This window comes from Rhinatrema bivittatum, chromosome 8 (assembly GCF_901001135.1).
Source record: "Rhinatrema bivittatum chromosome 8, aRhiBiv1.1, whole genome shotgun sequence".
NCBI classification, from domain to species: Eukaryota; Metazoa; Chordata; class Amphibia; order Gymnophiona; family Rhinatrematidae; genus Rhinatrema; species Rhinatrema bivittatum.
Window position 1 is genome coordinate 204,795,982 of NC_042622.1, and position 25,915 is coordinate 204,821,896.

The 25,915-nt window shown below is 45.4% G+C and overlaps 1 long non-coding RNA gene across 1 annotated transcript in view; it reads left to right on the forward strand.

Annotated features, from left to right (window-relative positions):
• Positions 1–8,467: 8,467 nt before the first annotated feature.
• LOC115097881 overlaps positions 8,468–25,915 on the forward strand; it is a 33,042-nt gene continuing 15,594 nt past the window's right edge. The window contains exons 1-2 of the long non-coding RNA XR_003858355.1: positions 8,468–8,562; positions 10,794–10,983. This is a non-coding gene — a long non-coding RNA (uncharacterized LOC115097881). The remainder of the gene's footprint in view (positions 8,563–10,793; positions 10,984–25,915) is intronic.

The window sequence follows — 25,915 nt, forward strand, 5'->3', positions numbered from 1 at the left end:
CAGGGGTCAGGAACCTTTTTGGTTGAGAGAGCCATAAACGCCACATATTTTAAAATGTAATTCCATGAGAGCCATACAATATGTTTAAAACTAAATACAAGTAAATGTGTGCATTTTATGTAAGATCACACTTTTAAAGTACAATAAGTCTCTGAAAATATTACACCAGGCCTTAAGACACCAATACATCTCCTATTAGGAAAACGGACCAAGTCAGGCTGCTATAGAGTCCTACACAGAAACTACACGCCAGCAGAAAACCTCACCTGAATCACGTGCTGTCCCTCACCTAACATAGAATAAAGAGACCAAAACGCATAACAAGAAGCATGCAGACAAAAACTGAATTGGAAACTGCAACAAGCCAGAGTCTCTGTATGCAGTGTAACAAAGGAAAAAAGAAACATCACACATCCTTATAAAACAAATCAAGAAATATAAAATCATCAGCAGTAAAACTGTACTAACAAAAAGAACATATTTCGAAACAGCTGATGAGTGGAATATCCAATAATTAAAAACTCATATAAAACATTTCCAGATACCAACAAAATATTTCAAAATAGCAGACACAAAGATCCAGTAATGAAAAATAATAAGGATACAAAATTTTTTTTGCTCTGCATACCTGGGAACGTTTGATATCCAGGTGTCCTGAGATTGTTCTGAATTAGCAGGAGGTGGGGTGGTTTGCTTGGAACTTTCTCCTCTCTCAGTCACATACCAGCGCTCTCTCACACTGGCTCTCAATTTCACACCTATACACACATGCTCTCAGTCACTCACATATACAAATGTTTTTTCTCTCTCACTTATATAGGCTCTTAATTACACATTTACACACATGCTGTCTATCTTTTCACGCTTACACACACACAGGCTTTCAATCACATAAATACATGCTGTCTTTTTCTCTCACACACAGACTCTCATTCACATGCTTACAAACATGTCCTCTCTTTCTCTCATTTACACACAGGCTCTCAATCACATACTCACATGCTCCCTCACCTAAATCAGCTCTCAATCACACACATACACACATGGTCTCTCTCTCTCATTTAAACACAGGCTCTCAATCACATACTCACATGCTCCCTCACCTAAATCAGCTCTCAATCACACAGACACACATGGTCTCTCTCTCTCATTTAAACACAGGCTCTCAATCACATACTCACATGCTCCATCACCTAAACCAGCTGTCAATCAGACACAGACACACATGATCTCTCTCTTACTTATACACACAGGCTCTTAATCATACATACACATGATCTCTCTCACACACAAAGGATCTCAATCATACACACATACTCTTTCAAACAAACAGGTTTTCAATTACAAACTTACACATACAGGTTCCCAATGGTAAACTTACATTCATGCTCTCTCTCTCACAGGCAGGATCTCAATCACAGACATACTCTCTTTCACATATACAGGCTCTCAATCATTCACATACATGCAATCTCTCACTCACACACACAGGATCTCAAACACACATGCTTGCTCGCTCATTCATTCACTCTCTCTCTCCCCCTTCCCCCCCCCCGGGAACTCGCGGCAGCAGCAGCCACCTCCCAACGCTAACCTCCTTCATTTTCAGCCCTCGCGGAGGCGAAGGCGGAGTCCCATCGGCCGCGGTTGAAGATTTTCATTTTCCTCCGAGCCGCGCTGCAGTCTTCTTCCCGTCGGACACTAGCGTGCCTGCGCGGGTCTTCCCGCGCAGGCACCCGATGCTCTCCACTTCCTCTTCCGGGCCGCGGGGAAGAAGAGAGCACCGGCGTGCTCTCTTCTTCCCGCGGCCCGGAAGAGGAAGTGGAGAGCATCGGGTGCCTGCGCGGGAAGACCCGCGCAGGCACCCGATGACTCCAGCGCTGGCACCCGGCTGACACCCGATGACTCCCGCGCAGGCACCCGGATGACTCCAGTCGGCGTGCTCTCTTCTCCTCCCCCCCCCGCGGCCCGGAAGAGGAAGTGGTGAGCATCGGGTGCCTGCGCGGAAGAAGAGACCACGCTAGTGTGGTCTCTTCTTTCCCGTCGATAGCAGGCTGAATTAGCCCTGCTGTAATGAGACCTGTCCGTCAGGCACAGGAGGGCGGAGCTTTCCAAAGTAAAGTCAGAGCTCTGCTCTGAGGCTGCGCGTGGGTTCCCGCGCCGGATTAACGACTCTCCTCAGTCTGTTTTTCCGCGCGCAGGAATCGCACGCGGAGCTTCAAGACCTCCTCAGATTCAAGTAAGAATGTCAGAAAAACAAAAAACACGACCATCAGGATTCAAGCCCTGCCTATGTGGCAAGGTTATGTCTATTACAGACACGCATGACAAATGCTACCGGTGTCTGGGGGCTGATCATGACACAGAAAACTGTGTATCTTGTGGGCGTATGTCCCCTAGGGCACGTAGGATTCGAGCGGAACGCATGGGATCCCTACGTTCACCACAGGGTGCTTCCCAATCGGGTTCTGATGTCCAATCTCTCCCGGGGCCCTCCGCATCCAGCCCGTGCCAAAATCGTAAAAAAGGTTCAACGGATACAGGCTCTGACGGGCCTTCTAAACATAAGAGACAGGAGGAGCGTGGACAATCATCTCACTCGCCCTCCATAGCCTCAGACAAAACCAAAACCTCTTCAAAAGATTCCCAGAGAGGACAGTGCCCACGAAAACGCACTTACTCACGTGGGCAAGACTCGGAGGAGTCGCTTAGATCGGGACGCGCTTCTGAACGGGGCCCCGTTCTCAAAAAGCGCGCCAAACCAGCTGAGCCGAAAACCACGCCTCGTACGGCGCCGCTAGAAGCGAAGCTACTGACGCCAACCTCTGCGTCTCACTATGAGGCACCCGGTGCGACGCACACGACGTCATCAAAACACACGTTTTTGACACAGCACGACACGGCGCATGCGAAGCGGCGCAACACCAGCCTAAGAACGGGACGGGGAACGGCGCAGACGGCGCGACAAGATAAGGCACATACGGAGCATGTGAAACGGCACGATGCGGCGCATAGAGACCGGCACACAGCAGTGCACAGTACAAAAAATGATCCGACACGCCACAAATCTTCAGCAGCACAACAACAGAGGTGTTCGAATAAGCTGATTCCCTCAACGACTACACGTACCAAAAGGAATGTAAGAGATTTAACCCTTACTCCTCACTTGCCCCATACTAAGGGGTCAGACACCGCTAACACGCAAAAATTTTGCAGAAATTCCAGGTCAAAAAACCTCAAACGTTTATACTCAGAGACCTCTTCCTCTTCGGAGTATGATTACTCTAACCGCTCCCACCACTCCGGAAAAAGTGACGGGCCCAATACACTCCAAAAAACCTTCACCAAAACAAGGACACTACCTACAAAAACCCAATCATACAAATCTAGTCAGAAGCAACAAGTTTCAAAGGATTTGAATTTAAAAAAGTGCATGTCTCCAAATACGAAAGAATCCTTCAAGACGCTATCATACGCCCTTGCGGGATTTTATGACAACATGACAAAGATATATGATATGCCTACTTCTCCAAGGACAGAGGGAAACCTCTCGCCGACACACTCAACAGACACTTCAACCAGGTCTGTGAATCCTCAGGGATCGGACAATATAACCCAATCACCCTCGGTTCAATCAATGCCTCAATCGCCATCAATCTCCAGGAAGGTTCCACTAAACAATCAACGAGTAGACACACGGCTCTCACCAGACAGCGATCATTCCGCTCCCTTTAATAACCCTACCCCGGACTCCTCTACAGGATACCCGTCGGATCCGGATGTGCAACACAATGAACCTAATTCCCCACCAGAATATTTAACTTACCCAAAATTCCTGGAAAAAATGGGGAAGGCGTTAAACATCGCGATTCAAAAAGTGCCAGACCCTAGAGCAGAAACTCTGGATCTTTTAAAAATTTTTGACACTCCCCATGAGCCAACGGCGTTACCCCCGCACGATGTTCTCCACGCCTTGTTAGAAAAATCCTGGGACACTCCATTCGCAGTCCCAGCAGTGTCAAGGAAAATTGACACTAAATACAGGTTACAGAAATCCGCTTATTATTCTTCCACACAGCTTCCTCACACCTCACTAGTGGTGGAATCAGCGATGGGGAAAGCCCGGAAGAATAAATTATATTCCTCATCTCCACCCTTGAAGGATATGAGGACGCTAGACGACTTCGCGAAGCGAGCATACCAAGGGGCAATGTTGGGTGCGAGAATTCACCACCACCAATTCTATCTAGCACAGTATTTATATGACTGTGTACAGAGAATTAAGACAGAACCGGAACTCACGAATTTATCCCCGGTACAAGATTTGGAGGAGGGAATCAGACACCTCCTCCGCACCACCTACGAAGGATTTGATACTACTTCCCGAGTATCAGCCAGTGCTATTGCAGCGCGAAGATTGGCTTGGCTAAAGGCCAGCTCCATTAGGGAGGACGTCCACACTAAGCTGGCTAACCTTCCCTGCAAAGGAGATAATCTTTTTGGGGAAAAGCTACAAGAGACGGTAGCCCAGTTAAAGGAACAATCAGCGGCGGTGCAGTCTTTGACAACCCAACCATCCTACCAACCAACCAGACGATTTTTCTCCCAGTATAGACGACAAACCTTCCAACGAAGGCCGTATCGACAGTACTCTTCCTACCGGCCACCTCCTTACCAACCCTATACCCGGCCGACCATTCCACAAAACCAAAATAGAAGGGGACGTGGACGGTCTCATCGACCACAACAACAACAACAACAACAAACCACATCAAACAAGACTTCACAGTCTTTTTAACACTGCCTCAGCCACCACCACTTCAGATGCAAGCGGGAAGAGTATCCCTTTATTATCAACAATGGGCTTCCATCACCACAGATCGCTGGGTCCTCAGCATCATACAACACGGGTACATGATTCTGTTCCAGCAACCGCCAACTCTCCCACATTTCCCATCCAGGACATACCAGACGAACATAATAGAAATACGACAGGAGTTAACAAAATTGCTACAGCAACAAGCAATACAGATCCTGCCACGACAAGTCTGGGACACTGGATTTTACTCCCCCTATTTCCTCATTCCAAAGAAATCAGGGGACTTACGTCCAATCCTCGACCTTCGACAACTCAACAAATTTATACTAACAGAAAAATTCAAGATGATATCCCTCAAATCAATCTTACCCTTGATTCACCGCAATGCATGGATGTGCAGTATCGATCTCAAGGACGCGTACACGCATATTCCAATGCACCCCTCTTCGTGGAAGTACCTGTCTTTTCAAGCCCTGAATACCCACTATCAATACAAGGTGCTACCATTCGGTCTCTCTACAGCACCGAGAGTCTTCACCAAATGCATGGCAGTGGTGGTGGCACACCTTCGCCAACAAGGAATCATTATCTTTCCATATCTGGACGATTGGTTGCTGATAGCCTCAGATCCAATGACCTTACACCACAATCTTTCACAAACCATTCTCTGCCTCCACAACCTTGGTCTCCTCATCAACTATCAAAAGTCGCAGTTTCAAGCAACCCAAACTCTACAATTTCTAGGAGTCCTCCTAGATACGGTCAGACACAAAGTCTTCCTTCCCCCAGAAAGAAGGAGAACGATGAGGAACATATTTCAAGAGTTGCAGAGAACACAAAGGCCAACGGCCCGACAAGTCCTGGTCGCACTGGGCCACATGGCGGCGGCTATACACGCCGTGACGAATACACGCCTACAAATGCGTCAAATCCAATGGCATCTTCGACGTCAATGGAAGCAACACTCGCAACCACTGTCCTGGAGAATCCAGATAAACACGTCGATAGTCAACCAACTTCAATGGTGGCTCCGACGACACACCTTATTAAGGGGAGCCCCATTCACAATCCTTCCACACAATGCAGTGCTCACTACGGATGCGTCCAGGAAAGGTTGGGGAGCCCACCTAAACAACTTCCAAACACAGGGCTTGTGGACGTTAACAGAACAAACATTTCAAATCAATCTTCTAGAATTAAGGGCAATACGATATGCGTTACGCACCTTCCTGCCGTACATACAAGGCCACAGACTCATGGTTTACACAGACAACCAGGTGGCAATGTTTTACATAAACAAACAGGTTGGCACGGGATCCTGGCCGCTATGCAGGGAAGCAATTTGGATATGGGAATGGGCGTGCAAACACTCAATTCACCTGCAAGCCACGTACATTCCAGGCATAGCCAACACGCAAGCGGACAGACTCAGCCGAATCTTTCATCCACACGAGTGGGAACTCCATCAAGAGATAGCGAACTTCATTTTCCACCAATGGGGAACGCCCTCCATAGACCTCTTTGCGACCGAACACAATCGCAAAGTACAGAACTTTTGTTCAGTCTGGCCCAGTGCCCTGAGACAAGCGCAAGACGCGTTTCTTATTCCATGGACGCAGCAGCTCCTGTATGCCTTTCCTCCGATTCCGCTGATCACACGTACGCTACAAAAATGCATACTGGACGCAGCGCAGCTGATTCTCATCGCACCAGCGTGGCCCCGTCAACACTGGTACACACATCTTCTGCACATGTCTGTGGAACCACATATCCGCCTTCCATTACGAGTAGATCTTCTATCACAGAACGAAGGTGCACTTCTTCATCCGCTCCACCACTCCCTACATCTCACGGCGTGGAGACTGAGCGGATCCTACTATCAGAACAAGGAATATCCTTGAATGTTCAAGACGTTATCCTCGCGTCAAGACGGACGTCCACACGACGGAATTATCAAGCCAAATGGAAAAGATATGTCCATTGGTGCACGGCGGAGTGTTTGGATCCCTTATCCTGCCCTCCAGCCCTTCTGTTGGACTATTTACATACTCTATATACCTTAGGTCTAGCCACTACCTCGGTACGAGTACATCTGAGTGCCATCGCAGCCAGACATAGATTGTATATGGGACAATCCATCTCCTTACACCCTGCCATATCAAGATTTCTAAAGGGATTAACACACTTACGTCCGCCAATCGCTAAACCACCGATACCATGGGACTTAAACACAGTTTTGGAACAACTGATGCAGTCGCCATTCGAACCTCTACAGACGGCTCACATGAAGTACCTCACCTGGAAGGTAGTATTCTTAGTAGCCATCACATCGGCAAGACGAGTGAGTGAACTACAAGCCTTAGTACACTATTCACCGTACCTGCAGTTCTACCCTCACAAGGTAGTCCTACGGACGCATCCCTCCTTTCTTCCGAAAGTAGTAACTCCATTCCATCTCAACCAAACCATTGACCTACCGATTTTCTTTCCAGAACCACATGCTTCGGAGAGAGAAAGACAACTGCATACTGTAGATTGTAAACGTGCACTGGCATTGTATACCTTACAAACCCAATCTCCTAACAGACCTTCCCAATTATTCTTGTCTTTTAATCCAAATTCGCCGGGGAAACCAGTGGCCAAACGCACCATAGCGAGTTGGATCGCACAATGCATTCAATTCTGTCATGCCAAACAACAGTTAACTTTGCCTTCTCGTCCAAAGGCACATCAAACACGAGCGATAGCAGCTTCTACAGCATATCTCTCACAAGTGCCTCTATTAGACATTTGCAAATCGGCTACGTGGGCATCTCTTCACACCTTTGCAGCTCATTACTGCCTGGACCAGCAGTCAACGGAGGACACGAGACTGGGACAAGCAGTTTTACAATCATTACTAAAGCATAATACAGAACTCGACTGACACACATGTGCATCACGATACACACAAACAAACAATTTACGTGATGCATAGCTTTGAACTCCCATTACAGCAGGGCTAATTCAGCCTGCTATCGACGGGAAAGAGCAAGTTTGCTTACCGTAAACGGTGTTTCCGTAGATAGCAGGATGAATTAGCCATGCTGACCCGCCCACCTCCCTGTCAGTCGAACCTTTACGTGCTCACGCTTGCTATTTTACAGACTGAGGAGAGTCGTTACTCCGGCGCGGGAACCCACGCGCAGCCTCAGAGCAGAGCTCTGACTTTACTTTGGAAAGCTCCGCCCTCCTGTGCCTGACGGACAGGTCTCATTACAGCATGGCTAATTCATCCTGCTATCTACGGAAACACCGTTTACGGTAAGCAAACTTGCTCTTCCCGCGCAGGCACCCGATGCTCTCCACTTCCTCTTCCGGGCCGCGGGGGGGGGGGGGGGAGAAGAGAGCACGCCGGTGCCGCTGACTCCAGCTGTCCTGCCGCGTTCCGCCCGGGCTGACAGCATTTTAAGCCCGGGCGGCGGAGGACCGGGGAGCAGCTGGGTCAGCGGGGAACCGCGAAGTATGGCGACACTTGTCTGCGAGCCAGATGCAGCCCTCAAAAGAGCCATATCTGGCTCGCGAGCCATGGGTTCCCGACCCCTGCTCTAGATAATCAGAAAGAGGCTGAATGAAACAGACTTCTCCCCTCTGACAATCTTTCAGCCCGACCGACCGACTATGCTGCTATGAAACCAGATCTACAAATGCATGCCTGGAGCGAGTTAAACAAGGAATGGCTCCATCTGTCTGGGAAAAATCCGGTTAGTGGACCGCCATGCTTAGAAGCTGCCATGCAGCTCAGGTGCCGGGAATGCACCGTTAAGATCCGGGCTCCAGAAGGGACTGCATGCATGTGTCTGACTTGCTGTGGCTGTATGAGCGTACTGGGATGGATAGATAATGTGAGAGAACGGAAGCCATCATTGTATTTTCTGCAATCCCTCTTCCTGTAGCCAGTAAGATCACCAGAATGCATCGCAGTGATCAGTAGGTCACAGCAAAGAGATTTTTGAGTTGCCTTAAAAAGAGGGCTTTGAAGGAAAGCTGTACTTTTCTGCAGGATTTCAGAAGTATGCTTAGCGAACAGTAATGCTCATCCTGTATCAGACATTTCTGTTTCTACGTCGTTATATTTTATATTTTCGTAAGTTACTCTCCCTTGTCCACTGAGTACCTGGAGGCAGCCATGTTAGCAAGAGAGCCCCATGCAGCCTCACACACATTAGATCTTCTTTCTTTATAAATAAATAAATAAATAAAAAAATATCTTCTTTCTCTATGGTTTTATGATGTCAGAAATGACACCAAGCACACACACGTGCGCACGCACATACACACACACTGCATGAGGCAATCAGATCATTCCATTCCGTGTGATGCAACTGACCAGAGATATAAAAAGTGAGCGACTGACTCAAAACTATCAAAACGAATCCTGGGCAGTAAACTTTCCAGCCGAGGTGGGGTGGGCAAATGCTAAGGCTGAGTGCACTTTTCCAATACCCATCAAAGCACAGAATACGTCCTTTTCTTTGTCTCCTGTCAGGCTTGTGAGTGCTGCCTCTGCAGCATGACCAGCCCCGGTCAGCTCAGTGAGCAAACTCCTGGGTCTTCCACAGGGAAGCCTACCACACTTGCAACACAGCCACTGGCCCAGCCCCTATGTAGTTACGTTTTTGAGAAAGAGCTGGACAAAATCATTAAAGAATATAGAAATGTAGAACATAGAGGTGAATTTTCAAAGGAGTTGTGCACGTAAATGTAACATTATTGTGGCAATTTTCAAAAGCCATTTACATTCGTAAAGTGCACTTACACAGGTAAATCCTATGGTCACTTCAATGACATATATTGTAGCAATTTTCAAAAGCCCACTTGCAGGAGTAAAATGAATTAACATGCATTGTAAATTATGCGCCGCTGCAAGACCAGAGGATATGAGGACCTATGGACTGCGCATGGCACCCCACGTACATATCAAACACGGGGCTGTTGGCAGAGCCACAGGAAACCAGACAGCCATAGGACCAGTAGGAGCCACAGATGGGGAGGAGGGGGAAAACAACAAGATCGCTCCTATCGGGTCAGGTTGGCGCCTAGTGGGGGTGCTGGGGGATGAAAGTGCTGGGTTCAGGCTGGGAGTGAGGGGTGAAAAATACCCCAGATGGAGGTGATGGGAGGGGAGATGGAGTGGGCTGAGGAGGGGGGTAAGGAGAATGCTGGGATCAGGCTGGGGAGGGGGGTTGGAGTCTGCTTGGGTTGAGCTGAAGAGAGGGAAGCAAAGCTCTGGGGTCAGGCTGGGGGAAAGGGTGGAGTGTGCTGGGGCAAGCAGGGGAATGAATAGGGGCATCTGGGGAATTTAACTGGGCATCAACTAGTAAATAAATAACAGGGCCCCTAGCACACTTAGGCCAGGACTAAGCAAGGTGAGGTCCCTATTCAGCTGCTGTGCAGCTTGGCAAATTAGCTAGATAAATGTTTATATATTCAGCGGCACAGCCACGCTCCTGAATATGTCCAGCTATCTTTAAGTTAGCGAGGTAAGTTTATCTGGCTAACTTTAGAGTAGGTCCACTGCATGGCCAGACTTAGCCGGATAGCTCCTCCCAGTTACACCCCCAGAGTGCCCCTAACTTATATGGCCAAAATTATCCGACTAAATGCTTCTGAATTAGGGTTGCCAACTGGCTCCAGGTTTTCAGGACATATTGATCCAGTCCTGGTTTTACTCCCCCTGCCTGCAGGTACTTATAGTCTTTCTTTTCTTAGGCAATGCAATAGGGAAACCAGAATAAGTCCCAACATGCAATGGGGGTAAAACCAGGACTGGATCAAACTGTCCTGAAAATAAGGAGTTGGTTGGCAACCCTATTCTGAATATGGACCTGTTATTGCACGGGCTGTCAATACTGTTAAGAGCTGCAATGATCGTTTTGTCCAATCCATAACAGTAATCAAACTGTTTCCCTTTTTTTTTTTTTTCCCCTGACAGGACATTCTTTAGCTGTGGAGAGTTTGCAATTATTCCTACACACTAAACTCTTTGGCCCCATGGAATAGGGGGGGTTTTGGAGGAGAGACAACGCAGCCCAACATATAATGAGGGAGCCGCTGCCGAGTCAGCCCTGGAAGGATCTGCATTCATTGATGCCACAGCCAGAATCAATTTAAAGCTGTCACAGGTGAAAAACGCAAGTAACAGTGGGTGCTGGGATTGGGCTAGTAGGAGACTCCCTTACTACACAGCAGTTTACCTGCAGCAGGAATCAAGTTTACCTTTCACTCCTGATTATAAACGATGAAGAGAGAGATCCCAGGTGTTTTTTTATGTTAGAACAAAGGAGGTTTGCAAACCTGTTTTCTTTTGAAAAAAAAATAAAATAAATCAAAAGGTTTTGGTTTTTCACGTTGACCTGTACCTTCTGCCACCAAAGAATGCCCAAGCCTGCCATCTGCTGCTGGATTTCAAAGAATATCCACCCGTGCTTCCTTCTGCCTCCCCACGTCAAATGATATCCAACTCTGCCCTCCAGACCGTTCCCCCCCCCCCCCCCCCCGTTTCAAAGGGCTACTCAGATCTGCCCCACTGCTCTCCCACATCCAAGCGTGCTGTACCCCCCGCCTCCAGTGCTCCTTCACATCAAGAACTAGCAGACCCTGCTGCAGCCCCTCTCCCACTCGAAAGGCTATTCGCACCTTGCTGTCTTCCTCTGACCACCCTGGATACCCAACTTTTATCCTCTATTTCATTTTTTCACCCCTGCTCTTCTCTTCCCCTGCCCCGGATTCCAAACGCTCCCCGGCTGGGTAGGGCCCCCCTCTAACAACAGGCGCTTGGTGTGATGAAAGCAGGATTCATGCGCTGGGTAAGTGACAGAAAACAATTTCCCGCCTGGGATTATCTGGGTGTAAAGCACCAAAAACCCGGCCCTGCCAGAGCACTACAGGTTCTCCTTCCATGGCCGGGCAGAGGCTCTCCCTGGCCTAAGTAGGGTATTCACCTGTGCTTGCCCTGCCCTGGATGGACAACGAGTCTTGGTGGCCTCGCTTCAAACCAGACGGCAACAAAGCCCCTCTGGGAGTTTGTTCCCATCCCATCCCCTTACCTTCAAGGTAGATGTGGGCGCAGTTTCTGTCATCGGCGGGCAAGCAGGAGTTTAAAAAAAAGCAAAACAAACAAACCACCCTCTCACAAGACTCCAATCCCCAGGGCCACTTTGGCCAGGTCCCGCTTTCTCCCCTAGCCCCCCCCCCCCCCCTCTCCGCCCGGCGTCCTGGTTTTCCTTCTCCAGCTGTTGCAGATCCGGTGACCTGCCCACTTTCTCTTCTTCTGTTGCCCCCCCCCCTTCCCCCAGTCGCTGACCCTTGCCCGTACCTCTCCCCATATCCACCCTCCCATCCAGCAGGCTTACAGCCGCCAAAGGAGGGTTCCCCGAATCTTGCCAGAAATACTAATCCAGACGGGAGGCTCAAGTTTTCTTTGGACTGTCCCGCACTAAGGGGACTTGCTTTACTCTGCTCCGGAAGAATACCTGCCCTTCCCTTCATCCTAATCATCCATCTTTACCTGAATTTCCTCTGTTCTTCAGAGTATGCTCCCCCCCCCTTCCCCCCCCCCCAGTCTCGCTCTCCTTCTTCTTCTCAGGACTCCTAACCCTGTTCCAGGCTAATCATTTTGCTTCCTCCTTCTCTCCAAGGCTACTAAAATCATCCGTTCGACAACCTAAAGCACGAAGCACGTGAGGCTAGCTTAAAAGATGGAATTTCTGTCCTATGGGATTTTCCTTTACAGCTCTTCAAGTCTGCGATTTTAATTCTATCTAACATGGCTCGCTGCCAAGGATGAACCCACAGAACTGCTGTTGGCCCTGGAACGCTCACTGAAAACAATAGTAATTAATGTGTACTACATGCCACTCAAAGAAAATGGAGTCCTCGTCTAGCATCCACTGGGAAATCAAATACACAGATAGCACTTAAAACAGTATTTACACCTCTGCAGACAGCTTCCATCTACTGCGGCTGGTACCATCAAGCCGCTCAGACGCAAAGCAGCCTGAGCGACTTCCTGATCGACTCAAGGCAAGTCAAGAGTGCCAGGTACCGGCGGGCGTCATGCACTGGCAGGCGCTGAAGTCGTGTCATGGACCCTAACCGAAAACAGACGAAAATGTCAAAGATGGGGCATGCTCCCATTACTTAGAAACTGAAAGCCAGGCCAGCACTGCAGCGAAGACACCGTAATCTCCTTTAGGAAAATGGTCAGCTAATTACTTCCCCCCCCCCCCCAAAAAAAAATTGCCTTCCTAGTTGTTAATTACATAATTTTGCTCCATGAGCTGACCATGGCTTTCTTCTGACTTTGGCTAATGCAAGGGTTATTTCTGCTGCTGTGGGAAAGCAAACTGGAAACGCAAGACTGGCCCCAATGGTGCATTTGTAGCACATAAATAATATTGCATGGTACAAAATTTAAGAAGTATCAGAAAAAATGTTTTTTTTTAATTACTTTCTAAATCAACTTATCAACTGTTTTCACCAACAATTTACAAAAATCAAATCTAACTGATAAGCTTAAATACCTTTAATATATGCCAGCAATATCCGCATCACCATACATCTTTCCAAAAAAGCACGGCAAAGGACCCATTATTGCATCGTATAACCAGTCATACATACATTCATATCAGACATACACACAACTAAAAACACTTCAATATAACAGCACACCTGATCAATATGCCCCACAGTGCTCTAATAACACAAGTGGCTACGAACAGTTAGCACTCTCCAAACAATCAATCGTCCTCCAGTGGATCTTTTGATTTTAACACGAGTTCCGATACCGGCTGAACACAAATCCCACCGAATATCCCCAACACCTTTTAGAGTTCACGCTACCGAAACAGCAGCTGTCCTCAGACTTCCAAAGAGACCGATCTACATAATTAAAGATTTCTTTCTGAAATAACAGAAGACTTTTTATCGGGACAACAGTTGGAAAAATAGCATGTCCATCGTGCAGGGGGGAAAGCTCAATCCAGTTGCGGCCTAGTGCTGCCAGCCTGCTGGCTCTCTCTGCTTGCTGGACCGCAGCACCGACTTCTGCTGCCCGAGCCAGAACTTGAACGGCTGCCAGGGCTGCCAACTGTCAAGTTAATTGACTGACAGTCTATTAAAAAAAAAAAAAAAAGACATCCATAAAAATAATTTCATGACAGTAAAAACGCCGCGAGCGACGTCGGGCTCCTTCTCCAGTGCTGCGGGCTCAGGCCCTGCCAAGCTGTGCTATTCGGGTATCGGGGACCACGATGCGGGGTAGAAAGGGGCGAATCTCGGCACGGCACGTCCAGCTGTGCACAAAATTGCGATGGCATAATGTGTGTTCTTAAAACAAAGTAATTTGTCAGTAAAAAAAATCTGGCAGTTAATAAGAAATCATTTTCATGAGCTGGCGGCAAGTCCTGCCTGGAGATGGAAAGAATCGAGGGTGGGAGGGGGGCCCCAAGAACAGGATGCAGGGCGGGATGCAGTTGGGCGTGAGGAGGAGGAGGGAGACACGGGTGGCAGAGGAGCCGGGACAGGGCGTGGAGGAAGGGGAAGGAGATAGGGGAGTGAGCGACCCGGCAGGACGACGTGTCCTGGGCTGGTCGGGAGAAGGTAGCTTGGAATCCAGCTAAAGATCTGTTCTCTTATTTTTAAAGCGATATAGCTCAAGGACAGTCTTCAGACTTATATTCCCCAATTCGAAGCCTGTATTTGTCGCAAAATGCACTTCCTTGTATCCCTTCTACTAGGGAGGCTAGATTGGCGGACACTAGGGAAAAAGCTTTTTTTTTTTGTGGTACTGTAGGCCCTAGCGTCTGAAACAGCATCCCCACCAGAACTGAGATTTACAGGGAGTTATCTGGATTTTAGGAAGCACTGTAAGGCTTGTTGTTTTTAATCTTGCTTTTAATTAAAATATCAATGTTGGTATTACTAATTGCCTGCTGTGCCTGAGACGATAAGGGTAGGGAGGCTTATCTGGTTATGTACACGTTAGAATTGTATTGTTTTAAATTTGATTTATATACTGCTTTCCAAGCAGATTATGTTCAGGTACTGTTAAGATAGTTCCCCTTCCCCAGTAGGCTCACAATCTTATGGCCTCATTTACGGAGCATTTTTCCCATAGACACAAAATGGGAGAAAAGCCTTGGTAAATCAAATCAGGCCTTAACTTTTTATCTGATGCATTGGAGGGTGGAATGACTTGCCCAATGTTGCAAGGAGCAGCGGTGGGATTTGAACCCTGGTTAGCAGCCTCTTCTTCACTCCATATTAGTCTGTCTGATTTTAAACTTGTGTTTTTACTTTAAAAAAAACCAAACAGTATATTCTGCCCGTTACATGGATTATTGTATTCTAATGTTTACTTTCGTTCTCTGCCCCAAACCTGCAGGGTGGGCAAACGATGAATCAAATAACTAACTAACCTTGTCTCGGTGTCTGTTGAGGCAAACACAACTCTGCTGAGTTTCCCTATCCAATGCTAGTACCTCCCCAAAGTTTTGCAGGTGTGTGTGAGTGTATGCGGGTGCTGTGAGGACAAGATGCTGCATCCCCAGCCAGCAGTGCACAGTCCTGGGTTGAGAATGGGTAGAGGGGGAGACAGAGAACTGGCATCGGATTGGAGAGAGGGGGGGGGGGGTGTCACACATCCTCTGTCCTGTCTTGCCCTACAGCAGTAATGTTCTCCCTGCCGTCAGATAATATTGTGCTGACATCAGCTCCATGACACGAGCGGCTGGGCTGATTTCCTCCCTCTCCTTCCGTGAAGCTGCAGCTGTAATCCTGGAAAGCATTGATGGTGAAGCCGGTGCAAGGACAAAGGATTTAATGGCGTCCTCACAGGCCATCTCCTGCAGGAGGAGCAGTCAGCACATGACACTGTCCTGTCTTTTTAACCTGACTCACTCGGGATGTGTCCTGCACAGGTTCACGGTGGGGATCTGTGCAGGTATCAGAGCTAGTTTACTGAGGAAAACAGGCTCCATGGAACCTGCTCCTTCCCCAGACAGGTAACACGGCTTGCCAAAGATATTCATGGTACCAGCAAATTCTGTCTTTAAAAAAAAAAGTACACACACTTCATTTGGCCAAGAAGATCCGATGACATTAGCAATTTTAAAAATTGCCTACTTGCAACCAAACTGCATTCAAAAGAGAGCTAATACCAAGCCTGGATTTGGCAATAGGCAAAAATATGGGGGGCAGAAGGCCAACAGAATATTTCCTGCCTCCCAGCCTTGCTGAATCACAACTTCCGCTTCCTGTTCCAGCCCCTTCTCTCCCAGTGCAGAGTACAGGAGGGGAGGAGTGAGACTGAAAGGAACAGAGTTAAAAAAAAACCAACCGATTCTTTATTCTAGCCCCTCCCCTCCTATCTTGTGCTTGGAACAGGAGGAGAGGGATGAGGTCAGAGCAACCAGAAGGGAACAAAGAAAAGCTACTGCGCGCCTTATTCCAGCTCCTCTCCTCCTGTCGTTCAGGAACATAGGGGAAGAGAAGAGCTTAGAGCAGACAAAGCAGAGCAAATAGGGCTGTGCCTTACACCTTATTGCTCTATTGTCCCTTGTCCTGGGGGGGGGGGGGTGGCAACAGCACCAACAGTTCCTAGGGGCAGCAAAATCCTAAACCCATCGAATTTGTCTTGCTCATTATAAAAAATTAATTAAACAAAAAAAGAATACTACACCAATAAAATAAAAAATTTCTCAGGCAATCCTAAAATCCTATTTGAATTAGTAAACAAATTAACAACTGATCATTCTCAGATAGAATCAAATATGGATATAAACCTGAGTCAAGAATTAGCTGCATTTTTTAAAAACAAAATTGATCTGATAGTAGCTAAATTTGACACCACCCCTAAACAAGTAATTAAAATGAACAAGAAAGAAATTCAGCCATGGTCAATTTTCAAAGAGACTACAATTGACGAAGTCGTAAATCTAATCCTGCACATGAATCCAGCCACACATCCTCTTGATGCAATTCCCGTGATAACTTTGAAGAAAATGACTCAATCGCCCCATATAGAACTATGATCACAAATCTATCCTTAAAGGAAGGAACAGTACCTGGTGTCTTAAAAAAAAAGCAATAATAAAACCAATTTTAAAGAAGAAAAATTTAGATAGTAAAAATTTGAATAACTACAGGCCAATTTCAAATCTCCCATTTCTCGCGAAAATTATAGAGAAAATAGTTTTAAAGCAGTTGAATAATCATCTCGACCTGAATGACATACTTTATCAAACACAATTTGGTGTTAGGAAAATTCTAAATACTGAAATTTTACTACTGTCTCTTCAAGATACAGTATTAAAAGGGTTCGATGTTGGAAATAAATATCTATTGATACTTCTTGATCTTTCGGCCGCATTCGACACAGTGAACCATGAAATTATGGTTCACAGGCTAAAAGAAATAGGGATTGAAGGACAACCGCTACAATGGATTAGTTCTTTCTTAAATGACAGCACTTACCAAGTCAAAATCAATGATAAAGTCTCCGGAATGACCACGCTTGACATAGGTGTTCCTCAAGTAATGACATGAATGATTAAATGAATGCATGTATGTTTTATTTTTCCTGTAATTTTTTATTTTAAAAGTTTAAGATAGTAAGAGTGGAAATGCAGTCATTGGAGACATTGGGGGTCATACGCGATAAGGGACGTTTCGCACGCGAAAAGTCCCTTATCGCGTGCGATACCAAGATGGGGGCGGAGTCGGCCCCAGAAGAGGAGGAGTCGGGGCGTCATCGGGGCCGACTCCGCGAAGACGCCACGGATGACGAAAAGGTAAGGGCCTTTTCGCGTCCTATTTCGCGCCCAATAGCTACACCTTCTATGGTAGCGCTATTGGGTGCGAAACCGGCAGCGATCGTACCGCGGCGGTGCGATCGCTGCCGGCTAGTGCAAGACCGCCCCCCGTTTCGGCCCCCCGCCCCTCATTACCTAAAGTATCGCAGACCTGCGATACTTTAGAAAATGAGGCCCATTGTTGTAAAATTGTAAACCATTATGATGGTTATATCCAAATAGCGGTATATAAATGTTTTTAAATAAATAAATAAATTTGTTTTCTTAGAAGTCTCTCATGAGGGATTTTGTGAAACGCCTTCTGAAAATCCAAATACACTACAATACCAGTTCACCTTTGTCCACATGTTTATTAACCTCTTCAAAAAAATGAAGCAGATTTGTTAGGCAAGACTTCCCTTGGGTAAATCCATGTTGACTATGTTCCATTAAACCTTGTCTTTCTATATGCTCTGTGATTTTGATCTTTAGAATAGTTTCCACTATTTTTCCCGGCACTGAAGTCAGCCTCACTGGTCTGTAGTTACCCGGATCGCCCCTGGAGCTCTTTTTAAATATTGGAGTTACATTGTCCACCCTCCAATCTTCAGGTACAATGGATGATTTTAATAAAAGGTTACAAATTTTAACTAATAGATCTGAAATTTCATTTTTTTAGTTCCTTCAGGACCCTGGGATGCATACCATCCGGTCCAGGTGATTTGCTACTCTTTACTTTGTCAATCTGGCCTACTACATCTTCCAGGTTCACAGTGATTTGATTTTCATCTGACTCATCACTCTTGAAAACCATCTCCAGAACCGGTATCTCCCCAACATCCTCATTAGTAAACACGGAAGTAAAGAATTCATTCAGTCTTTCTGCAATGGCCTTATCTTCTCTAAGAGCTTCTTTAACCCCTCGGTCATCTAATGGTCTAAGCGACTCCCTCACAGGTTTCTTGCTTCGGATATATTTTTAAAAGTTTTTATTATGAGTTTTTGCCTCTACGGCCAACTTAATTTCAAATTCTCTCTTTGCCTGCCTTATCAATGTTTTACACTTAACTTGACAATGCATATGCTTTTCCTATTTTATTCAGATGGACCCTTTCTCCAATTTTTTAAGGATTTTTTTTTTTGGCTAAAATAGCCTCTTTTACCTCACCTTTTAACCATGCTGGTAATTGTTTTGCCTTCCTTCAACCTTTCTTAATGTGTGGAATACAGCTGGACTGCGCTTCTAAGATTGTATTTTTAAACAATGTCCACCCCTGTTGAACACTTTTAACCTTTGAAGCTGCACCTTTCAGTTTGTTTCTAACTATTTTCCTCATTTTGAAAATTTAGTGTTAGAGCTGTAGATTTACTTATTGTCCCCCTTCCAGTTATTAGTTTAAATTTGATCATGTTATGAATACTGTTGCCAAGTGGCCCCACCACCGTTACCTCTCTCACCAAATGCTGCGTTCCACTAAGAATTAAATCTAAAATAGCTCCCTCTCTCGTTGGTTCCTGAACCAATTGCTCCATGAAGCAATCTTTTATTACATCCAGGAACTTTATGTCTCTAGCAAGTCCTGATGTTACATTTACCCAGTCAATATTGGGTAATTGAAATCTCCCATTATTACAGCACTGCCAAATTGGTTAGCTTCCCTGATTTCTCTTAGCATTTCATCATCTGTCTGACCATTTTGGCCAAGTGGACAGTAGTATATTTCTATCACTATACTCTTACCCAACACACATGGGATTTCTACCCATATAGATTCTACTGAGCATTTAGTCTCTTGTTTGATCTTTATCCTATTGGACTCTATACCCTCCCAGACATAAAGTGCCACACCCCCACCAAGTTGATCCTCCCTATCATTGCGATATAATTTGTACCCTGATATAGCACTGTCCCATTGGTTATCCTCCTTCCACCAGGTCTCTGAGATACCAATTATGTCTATCTCATCATTTACTGCTATACACTCCATACAAACATTTCAAAGTGCGATTTTTGTTTGTATTAACAACCTGCTTTTCAATTGATAGTAATAATTTGGAAATTTTTAGCTCAGGTGATTTTTTATTTATCGGCACATAGACTACGTTTGCTTTTATTGGAACCTCTCTATTGAGATGCCCTAACTCTCCTGTTTCATTAGTATCCTTCAAGGATACATTTCTCCGAACCATGCACTGCTGAGTGACTGTCGGCTTTCCCCTTTGTTCTAGTTTAAAAGCTGCTCTATCTCCTTTTTAAAAGTTAGTGCCAGCAGCCTGGTTCCACTCTGGTTAAGGTGGAGCCCATCCTTTCAGAAAGGTTTCCCCCTTCCCCAAAAGGTTCCCCAGTTCCTTACAAAACTGAATCCCTCTTCCTTGCACCATCGTCTCATCCACGCATTGAGACTCCGGAGCTCTGCCTGCCTCTGGTGACCTGCGCGTGGAACAGGGAGCATTTCAGAGAATGCTACCCTGGAGGTTCTGGATTTCAGCTTTCTACCTAAAATCCTAAATTTGGCTTCCAGAACCTCTGTCCTACATTTTCCTACGTCGTTGGTGCCCACATGTACCACGACAGCCGGCTCCTCCCCAGCACTGTCTATAATCATATCTAGGTAACACATGAGGTCTGCCACCTTCGCACCAGGCAGGCAAGTTACCAGGCGGTTCTCACGTCCACCAGCCACCCTGCTATCTACGTTTCTAATAACTGAATCACCAGCTATGATGGTCGAACTAACCCTTCCCTCCTGGGCAGTAACCCTGCGAGACTTGTCCTCAGTGCAAGGGGACAACGCATCACCTGGAGAGCAGGTCCTTGCTACAGGATCATTTCCTGCTGTAAATGCACCCCAGAGTTTATGAAATGCAAATGCTTTTTCCTTCCTGTGGGGCCTGATACACCACGTTTTAAAATCTAACATCAGAAGCTCTAGCATTTCCAAATGCCAAAAACTGAAGGCGGGGACTTCATGAGAAATCCACTTTGTCAATAAACATCTACTAGTAATACAGAGTCCCTTCTTCAAAAATATAGTTTTCCAATTATTACACTCTATATCGTCAGAGAACACTCCCAGAACACAGGCTGTTACCTGAGCTGGAATCCGGACCTCCAATTTCTTAGATACAAATTTCCTATTCTCATCCCGGAAACCCTGAATTGGTGGACAGTCCCATAAGCCATGACAATAGTGTGGCTCTGCCTTCGGGACACTTCAAACACCCCCGGTTATCTATTAGCTTCATCTGATGTGCCCTATGAGAAGAAATGATTGATCTATGAATAACTCTCAGGTGTTGTTCCCTTAATAATATCGAAGGGATTCTTTTATAGAACACATCCAAGCTGGCAGATAAATCATCATCCCCAGGATCAGAGCCCAGATCAGTGTTCCACACTGCTGCTACGGCTGAACGAGATGTATATGTAGTGATTGAATGAAGATACTGATATAAACCAGCTAACGATTGTTTCCTCCCCCTTATATAGCTGGAATAATCCCTGAAATGGACCCGAAGTGTGAGGTATCATCTTAACACCGAGCCGCTTTGAAATAAAGCTGGCAAGTTGAAGATACTGCAAAAAAATCTTTTGCTCCTGACAATATTGAAAGGAGAACATCTGTTTATTATGATAATCAATAAAATCATTAAACGTGTCTTGACCTGCTTGAGATAATTGTGTGAAAAATCTATTAAAATCTCACCCAGCGGAAACCATGGGTTCCCACAAATAGGTAGCCAAGGTGAAACTTTCCAAGAAATCGCGAGCAACCTTCTCACACGTTTCCAGCCGTGTTGCGTATACTTTATCAGAATATTATTGGCAAGGTAATCTGGTAAATCTTTAGCACCTGCATGGAGCAGAAAATGTAACTCACACGGGCAAGCAAAACATTTTTCTGAAGCCACATCCACAAAACAATTCCACCCCATTAACCAATGCACGAAGGGTACTTGCTATATTATAGTATCTCAAATTGAGGAAACCCTACCCTCCTTCCCAGGAAGGTGTCATTAGTCTCGATAAGGAAACTCTAGCCCTACGTTCCTGCCATAACTAATCTTGATCAGATTTGTTGTAACAACTTGGCATCTTTTCTATGCAAGATGAAAGGCTTCATCTGTAAAGAGTATAATAGTTTAGGAAGTTATGACATTTGAATAATGCTCTCCTCCCCATCAATGAGAATGGAAACTTCATCCAACCCTGAATGCGCTGTTTAAACTCTCTTTAACAGGAGGGCTATTAAATTGATACCACATCTCTGGGTTCCTATGAATATCAACTCCTAGATATTTAAGCTTGTCATCCACCCATCGTAAAGGGAAGTTACTCCATTTGCCCCTTACATGTCCCATAATATCTAGAGCCTTTCATTTCTACAAATTCAGCTTAAGACCTAAAAAAACTCTCATACACTTCAAAAATGTGAGCACCTTTAGAAGCAAACTCTTTGCCTGGGGTATAAATAGGAGAATATCACCTGCAAAAAAAGAACGAGGCCAAAAAAGAGAAATCTTTAAAAACAACTTGTTTTTGGAGAATGCCATCTAATACCTGGACCAAGCAGGGCCGGCGTGACCGGTTGTGTGTACCATGCATTTGCATGGGGCAGCACACCAGGGGGCGGCGGCGTTGGTGGCAACAGAAGAGGCCGCTGGGCTGCCAGTGTAGCCAAACCTGCTGGCGGCTGAAGAGGAAGAGAGGCTGCTGGCAAATCTCAACCCGCTGGCAGCTGAACTTTTCCCGCTTTGGCGCCAACTCTCCCCCCACTCTCCGAGGCCGATGAGAAGAGGAGCTCGCCGGGCCATAGTGGAGCTCATCCCAGCAGGCCCGAAGATAACAGGAGGCCATGTATGTGTGGGAGTCTATTTGAGACCTTATGTATATGCGTATGTCTGTGTGCACGTGTCTGTGTCTGTTTGAAAGCTTATGTGTATGGCTGTGTGACAGCCTGTATGCATGTGTGTGCCTGTGTGAAAGCTTGTGAGTGTATGGCCATGTGAAAACCTATATGCTTGTGTATGTGTGTGTGTGTTGTTGTGAGTGCCTTTATGCATGTGTATGTGTCTGTATGAGAGCCTATATAGATGTGTATATGTATGTGTGTATGCCTTTGAGAACCTTTATGTGATATATCAAATAAAGGCTCTCACAGGCATGCGCACACACACACATATATACATATAAGAGAGGGAGTATGTGTGAGAGCATAGGCATAAATATGAGATAAGGAGGGTGTGAAAGAATCAATGTGTTATTGTGTGTGTGTGTGTGTGTGTGTGTGTGTGTGTGTGTAAGAGAGAGAGAAGATAAAGTTTGTGCAGCCCTAATTCCCTGAATCCACAAAAATCTCAGGGTGACTGGAAATCAAAAGATTCCAGGTATGGAGAGCAGGAGATTTTTTAATCCTTATTAGTTTTATTTATTGGGTGTAATTTGATGTTTTTGCTGTTTTGAAATATTTTATTTTTTGGGGGGGAAATATTAGAACATTTTTTAATCATTGGATTTTTTTTAAATATTGTATTGGTGTTTGGGAAATTGTAGATATTTTATTCATTAACTGGTTTGAAATATTTATTCTTTTTATGAATATGATTTTACTATTAATATGCTTTATATTTCTCAATTTTATTATTTAATGTTTTATGATGAATGGTTATGTTTTTGTTTTTCTATTGTTGCTCTGCATATAGAAGCTGGCTTTTTGTGGGTTCCAGTTCAGTTCTTCTCAGCACATTTCTATTTATACTTTCTGGACTCTTTTTTCTGTATTTGGTCAGGGTCTGTCTGTATTCTCCATATGTGACCGAGGTGAGCTATTTTTCTGGCATGTATTTTCTGTGTAGGGATCTATAGCAGCTTGGCTTGTTCTGTTTTCCCAATAGGAAGTGTATTGCTGTTCTAGGCCTGGTGTAATATTTGCAGTGTTGCCTTTTCATAGACCACAAGACTCTATCAAAAGCCTTCTCAGCATTGAAGCCTACCAGCAAGGGATCTATAAAGTGATAATGTTTACACATTTCTATCAATAGAAGAATGTGACGTATATTTATACTTTACAAACCCCATCTGTCCCTCGGAGATTAAGGACGGTAATATATCCGCAAGCCTGTTAGCCAGCAGCTTTGCTTAAATCTTAATGTCCACATTCAAAATTGAGAGAGGTCGATAGGATGACACCAACTGGAGATCATGCCCTGGTTTAGGGAGGGCAATAATATGTGCCATTTTAAGTACATCTAGCATCGCGCCTAAAGTAATAATTGTGTCAAATAGCTGTTTCATGCTCTGTAGCACTTGGGGATTCAGTGTTTTATAAAAATAATGATGACAGCTCATCAGGCCTGGGGGCTTTCAAGTTTTTCAATTCCTTTACCACAGACACAATTTCCAGGACTTGAACAGGTCTTTCATAGAAACATAGAAATGTTAGCAGAAAAGGATCAAATGGTCCATCCAGTCTGCCCAGTAAGCTTATGGTAATATCTGCTGCATTCTGTAGGTTATCCCATGCTTATCAGTTTCCCACACCGTAAAAGACAGGGTCTTCATTTATTGGTGTTTGAATCCAATTCCCCGTTATGCCTTGCTGTTGAAGCAGAAAACACTGTTAGAATTGCATCAACAGTATCAAGGCTTATTGGCTTAGGGTACTAACCACCACATCAGCAAGTTACTTTCATACTTGTTTCCCCAGACCATATTAAGTCGGGGCCTTTATTAGTTGCTGTATGAATCCAATTCCTCTTTTCCCCCTGCCGTTGAAGCAGAGAGCAATGATGAAGTTGCATCAAGCAATGATGGAGTTGCATCAACAGCATCAAGGTTTATTGGTTGAAGGGTAGTAACTGCCACACCAGCAAGTTAATCCATGCATTATTTTCCAACTTTCAGCTTTTAGGGATCCACAAGATTTATCCCATGCAGTTTTGAATTCTTTCACTGTTTTGGTTTTCCTACTCCTCCCTACCCTGCTTCCTTCGGGGACCATTAAGGCCACCATGGCTAACTACCTTAATTTCCCAATCCCATGCATCCACCACCACACCCACAGATCTCCTTACCTCACTCATCACAACCACCCTACTCATCGTAAGTTCCTACTCCCCATCCTCACCTCACCAGTTACACAACTCTTAGGACTAACAACCCTAGCCGTAATGTTCTTCAATGCCCAATCACTCGCTAAAAAACCATAATTCTCAACGACCACCTAATCAACTGCAAACCAGATATCTGTGCTGTCACAGAGACCTGGCTTAAAAACTCTGACACGGTCCTCCTCAATCATTTAACACCGTTCAGAATAGGTTCCATTTACCATTACACGCTGTCTCCTGTCAGTCAACCAGTTAGCAATCCACACTACTACCTTGGCACCTACTCCCAAGTTTCTCATTTTGTTCATGAGTCTTCTATGTGGGACCATATCAAAAGCTTTACTAAAATCCAAGTAAATCACATCAAGCGCTCTTCCCTGATCCAATTCTCTAGTCACCCATTCAAAAAAATCAATCAAATTTGTCTGACAGGATCTTTCCCTGGTGAATCCGTGCTGATCGTGTCACTATCCTTTCCTTCAGTAGATCCTCCATTAATTTTCTCAACACCGGCCTGTAATTTCCAGCCTTCTCTCTGCTCCCACTCTTGTGAAGCAGGACCACCACAGCTCTTCTCCAATCTTCCAACACCACTCCCGTTTCCAGGGATCTTTGAACAGTTCCTTCAGCGGAGCCGCCAACACATCTCTGAGCTCCTTCAGTATCCTGTGATGAACCTCATCCTGCCCCATGGCCTTGTCCACTTTCAGCTTTCCTAGCTCTTTCCATACATTCTCTTCTGCAAACTGAGTTTTTTCTACTTCACCCCCCTCCACATTCTTATCAACTAGTGACGGTCCTTCTTCAGATCTTCTTTACTGAACACCGAACTGAAGTATTTGTTTAATATTTTGGCCATTTCTTCATCACTCTCCACCCATTGATGTTTGTCACCTTTCAATTTCTCTATATCACTTCAGACTTTTCGCCTTTCTCTGATGTATCTGAAGAATGTTTTGTCACCTCATTTTACCTCTTTGACAATCCTTTCTTCTGCCTGGCTTTTTGTTTTCTTGATTTCTTTCTTTGTTTCCTTCAGTTTCACCAGATATTCTTCCATGTGTTCCTCTTTTTGGGATCCTTTATACTTCCTGAACGCTGTTCTTTTTGCTTTATTTTATCAGCCACCTCCTTTGAGAACCAGATCAGTTTG